The sequence below is a fragment of the Leptodactylus fuscus genome, chromosome 3, assembly GCF_031893055.1.
Source record: "Leptodactylus fuscus isolate aLepFus1 chromosome 3, aLepFus1.hap2, whole genome shotgun sequence".
NCBI classification, from domain to species: domain Eukaryota; kingdom Metazoa; phylum Chordata; class Amphibia; order Anura; family Leptodactylidae; genus Leptodactylus; species Leptodactylus fuscus.
Window position 1 is genome coordinate 119,671,729 of NC_134267.1, and position 6,000 is coordinate 119,677,728.

The following is a 6,000-nucleotide window of genomic DNA, read 5'->3' on the forward strand; positions in this document are numbered from 1 at the left end:
GGTCTAAAAAAAAAATAAAAATCATAGACTACTTTGCTTGCTTGCATAAAATGTGATGCTGATTTGAGTGACCCATTTTGGATTATTTGCAGTTCATCTGAACAGTTGGTTAATCCCCAGTTTTCAGTGCTTAAAACCAAAAGTGTGAAAGCATTCAGTGAGCATGATAGGCAAATATACATAATCACGTGCCATTTATGGCAGTATTATAGCTTCTGTCTACTACCATCAAGCAAACTTTTTATTTATTTGAAATTTTAATTCACACCATTGTTTATTATATCTTTGATATTTTTATTAATACTTGGTTTTTGGCATTTTGATGTTTATACATATACTCTGCAGTACAGAATATTAGAGAAAACAGGTTGTCTAGAGAAGGAGACTCATCTAGTTTTATTAAAGGTACAGGGGCGTAACTACCTGCATGGGTTGGTCCCCTGCTGCTTTTTAGGTCCCTTTAGTGAATGAAAGGAGATCCACACCAGTTAGGAACTAGTATAGATTTCAATTATAACTCACACCAGAAAACATAGATGTTTTTGCACAATATGGTGAGCAAGGTGAAAAACAAAGCTTGTGACTAGAGATGAGTGAATTGAAGCTGATCGAATCTGGATTTTCTCATGCTTCCTGGTAACGAATCACATTTTTTCCTAAAATTGCTGCTGCACATGTTAGGACATGAGGCAAGGAACTCTGGGAATGCAGAATCACCCACAATGCCATGCATACAGCCAATAAACATCCAGCCAGCCCTATGATATCACAACCCTATAAATACCCTCCGGCATGTTGGATTCAGGCATTTTCCAGTGTAAGTGAGGGAGAGACGTCAGCAGGCGTTAGGGAAAGTGGTAGAAAACACTTGAAAACTGATATTTTGCACAATTGAAGTTCAGGGAAAGAGTATTAGAAGTGTAGGGAAAGGATAGGGATACTTCTCTCTTCTGCTAAACTCCTGGCTTTGGCTCCAAAAAAAACACAACACAATCTGCAACACAAAAAGCAGCTTTTCCGCAATGTAGAGCCTTACTCTTGAAGTATATATCCTGTTATAAATAACTTTCAGAAATTAATAGTACCTGTAAATATAAGAGTATTTGCAGTATATTTCAATAGGGAGATTATTTATTTCTCCACTTATTAAGCTGTTCTGTGTTGTAATAGGGCCCTAAGTTAACATCACTTACTAGTTGGCTTAAAGGGAGTCTTTCACAGACTCAAGATACTTTAAACTGTTGTAAATGTTGTTAGCAGAATAAAAACCATACCTTTCTTATGTTTCAGGGTCCCAGAGATGTGAGGAAAAAGCACTTTTATTCTTTATTCAAGTGATAATGGAGCACAGGCAGAGTTTTCTTTTATTACTGTGCACTGCTGCAGCATCACTAAACATGCCCATCCTGCATACAGCCCGTTCCCCTGGGCAGTTGATTTGATCCTCCCAGTGTCAGTTAATCCTGACATTGCCAAGGGGGAGGAGCTGAAGGCAACTGAAGGTGCACTAAAGGTGGGAATCCAATCAGTCGGGCCCCTGACAGAACAGTGGAAGATTTTTTTTGGCCCTGGAACACTGTACTACTGTCAAAAGCAGGCAGCGTAGGAATTCTGGGTCAGCATCAGTACTTGCAAACTCACACGAGTGTCGGACTGACAGTCATTAAAACTGTGATTGAACAGAGAGACACTAGTTCCCTGTCCCACCATTTATGAACTGGAGAGATGCTGGTGACATCAGATTAGCATCACAGCATAAAGCAGCATGGGTCAGTTAATGATCTCTTGTCACTGTACCCTGTTACGCTGGTCAGAGAAAAAAGAGGACTTCCTGTGGGAATGCATTTACGTGAGTATATGATTTTTTTCCCCCAGAGTAGCACAAAAGGTAATTTTTATAGTTATTAAGTGGCACATGGGGGCACTATTATAGAGAAGGAACACATAACAGAAGGGACACATAAAGGGGGAGCACCATTTGAAAATCGTTGCATTTGAGGGAGCACTTTCAGTGGGTGGGAGCACAAGGGGACATTCATAATAAATTGGGAGTGATAGTGGGAATTATGGATTAATTTGGCTCATAAGGGGGCATGCATAGAGTGGTAGAGTGATGCACATGAGGTAGCAGTGGTCACAAATATGGATACAATTTCTGTGTGAGGCTTAAGAGAGGGCATGTGGAGCACTTAGGATACTACATTTTTGTACAAGGGGACCTAGGCGTCGGGTGTGCAGGGAAAAACCAGGAGCCAAATATGCCTGAGTGTTGGATTAAGAAGAAGTAGGAAACTGAACAACTAGAATCAGATGTCACCAGTAAGTCACTGGTTCTAACTACGCTATATTATTAATTTGCATGATCTGCAAAATATGTGTAAAACTGGCATATGGTCATTGTATGGATTTGATTCTGGTCTTGGAATTGGTACAGGGTTTCTTTTTTGCCCAGTATCATGCTATTGTTCAGTCATTATGTGGTAGTATTATGTGTTCATGTTCTGGAGGTATTATCTGGCTCTTATGTAGTGTTGTATTATTAGTAGTGTGGTTCTTGATGTGTTCTATTCAGTATCAGTAATATGTATGGTGACCGCTCCTTGTTTAGTGGTATGGTTTTGTGACTATATGTCATTTGAATATGTTGACATTTTGCATATGAATAAGAGCCCGCATTAATCTTGAAAATGGAACAATATGGACCAGTCTCCTCAGAAGATTCAACAAAGGACAGAGCTCATCTGAAAGTAACTGAAAATGCTTTATTGAACAATGCACACAACGCGTTTCGGGTCGTTAAAGACCATTTTTCAAGTGTAGGTATTCTTTAAAAATGAAATAAAATACAATACAATAAAATACAATACAATAAACATACACAGCTTTACTCCAGGTTGCCATAACAACTGATCGCAGGTTTTTCACTGATATCCAAACTGAGATACACATTATCACATGATGCTTATGGACCAATGGAAATTTGCAGGTTCTTCAATTTTCACATACACACAGCTTTACACCAGGTTTTCATAACAACCAACCTATTGTTATGGGGCCACTACAGAAACAATAAATTAAATATACCTGTGCAAAGCTGGGTCCTTCTGCTAGTTACATATAATTTCATGTAAGGGTCAACAACCTTACAATTATTTCATGGCGCAATGACTGCTTCATCTTTGACTTGACTTTGAGGGAAAAAAAAAATTGACTTTGCTGACCCCTGTTATATACCGTGTCCTCCTTATATGCAGAGGCATGTCTTATCATGCATAGTATTATCCCTTGCCATTATATGTGGTGTCCTCCTTAGTATTATGTAAAGTGTAAACAGCAAGACCTGGTGTAATACACCATTATGTGTGTGACCCAATGCAAACATCCCAATAATCTATAAGGTTGAGTGTGTCTGTTTCATTTTCTCAAAGATGAGTTGTCAGAGCCCCAAATTTTTCGTCTCCATTGAAGGCTATCTGAATTGAACAGGAAGGTGGTGGTGGTCTATATTAGTACTGGGAATGAGTCTTGTATTATATATGAACTACATGTGATATGTTTTGGCTTGTCTGATAGAAATGGGCAGATTTTTTATTTTTTTTTTCATGAGTTGCCACACTCACAAATTACCCCACCCCATTTCTAAGTTCTTTGTTCCCAACACTTGATTAGACTCCCTGTATTAATATTCCTGGGTCCACCCTACAGGAAGTAATGCTCTTTACTTAAGCTAAGTTAGATAGAATTGACATTGATGATTTCCATAACTGCAACAGTTTTGGAACAGTTTAAGGTGTTTTGTTTCCAAAATACGACCACGTCTTGGGGATCACTTATTGTACTGTTCTGGTAGCTCATGGGCTCTGCAAATGCAGCATGGCACCTAAAAATGATTCCAGTAAAATTTGTCCTCCAAAATCCCAATAGCGATCCTTCAATTCTGCATCTTTCTGTGTGCCCATATATCCGTTTATAATTCCATGCTAGGGAGAAATTGCATAACAGATTATGGGATGCATTTTCTCCTTTAGCCCCTTGTGAATTTGTAAATTCTAGGGCTAAATTAAAGGGGTTGTCCCACGTCGCATACTCACCAGTCTTCGTTCCTGTGAAATCTTCTGTCTCCCAGCTTTGTTGCGTCATTGGTGGGCGGGGTCACATATGTAAAGCCAAGCGGCGAGATTGCCACTGGCCCTGCATGCGCGCTCATAGACCAGTCTAGCCTTCACAATGCGAATATAGACCCGACATCCGCCTCTCTCTATTACAGCGGATGTCGGGTCTGTATTCGCATTGTGAAGGCTAGACTGGTCAATGAGTGTGCATGCAGGGCCATCTCGCCGCTTAGCTTTGCATATGTGAATACAAACCCGGCATCCGCTGTAATAGAGAGGCGGATGCCGGGGAGTGTAGACGCCGGCACAGATGCCAGCAACATCGCTATGCTTCTGCCCTGCATGAAGCCAGCAGCGGCAGAAGCGATGCTGTTATTCCGCTCCTCCAGGATTTTTTTAAATCCTGGACAACCTCTTTAGGCTAAGGCCCCACGGGCCGAAATCGCAGCGCTACAGTGCTGCGGAAAGAACCGCGGCGTGAACGCATTGCGGTTCTTTCCGCAGCGCTTTTAAGAGAAAGTTCACAGAGTTTTCCTCTGCAGACTTTCTCTTAACATTATATCTACAGGAAAGCCGCTGGTGTTTCCGTAGATATAATTGACATGCTGCGATTTGCAAAGCCGCAACGGCTTTGCAAATCGCAGCGTGCCCGCACTGCGATCTTCTCCGCAGAGTGGGGATGGGATTTGCATGAATCCCATCCACTTTGCCTGCAATGTACAGCACCGCGACTTTTCCCGCAGCGTCTCCGCTGTGGGCAAATCGCGGTGTTTACGTCCCATGGGGCCCTGGCATAAAAGCTAAGGCCCCATGTTGCAGAAATGCTGCATTTTTTGTTGCAGATTTTGCTGCTTTTTTTTTTTTTTTTTTAAAGCCAAAGTAGCTTGAAAAGGATTAGAAAATGTGGAAAGGATTTAGACACTTTCTTTCTGTTAAATCCACTCCTGACTTTGGCTCAAAAAAATGCAGCAAAGTCTGCAACAAAAAACACCACACCGTGGAACCTTAACCTAAGGTAGTTAAAAATATTTTAAGTTCACGTAATGGGACTTGCATAATGTATTATGTTCAAATAGATAAAATGAATATGAAAAACATAACAGCAAAAATTAAATACATGCAGTACACACATTAAAAAAATTTAACAATAACAACAAAAAATCACTCCAAACACATGCCTGGTACAACCCAAGCCATAACAAGTGATTGATGGTTGATGGAATTATCTGGACCTTAAATGTCAGGTCACCGTCACTGTCAAAGGGTAGATTTTCTGTTTATTTGGATAGCTGGTCTGTATGTTAATTTTCTCTGCAGGAACTTTAGTTTCCTCGAGCAGTAACAAGTGATGAGTTTCAGACCTCAGATGAGGGGCAAATGTATATTGGCTGCATCATCTTCAGTCTAACAGTCATTAGACAGACCCTTTAAGGTCAAAAGCAGCACTTTCCTTAAGCAGTTAAAGAAAGAAATAGTTTAGCAGTGTTCAAGGAAAATCTTACAAAGTGAGAAAATAATAAAAATATAGTTTCTACTTTGAGTATGGTGCCATTACTGGTCCCTAGTTTGCTGTCCTGTTCTTTCCTGTGTGTAACATACACAGTAACATATACAGTATACAGTACATTCTGTCTTTGTAAATCTTTAGATGACCACAGAATTAGCTAAAACAAGACAAAATACACATCTCAAAGGCATATTTCAAAATTCTTATAAAGATTCTGTGGTTTATCATGGAAATCTAACCCAGATTAGTGCTGGGATGAATCATGCAGTGTGTCCATGATTGCATTGTGAACCACATGCCTATTATGTAAGGGATTTAGTAAAATCTCTGGTTTAGGACCCCAGGGGATATGTAGTAAAGCACAGCCAAGTTCTACTAGTC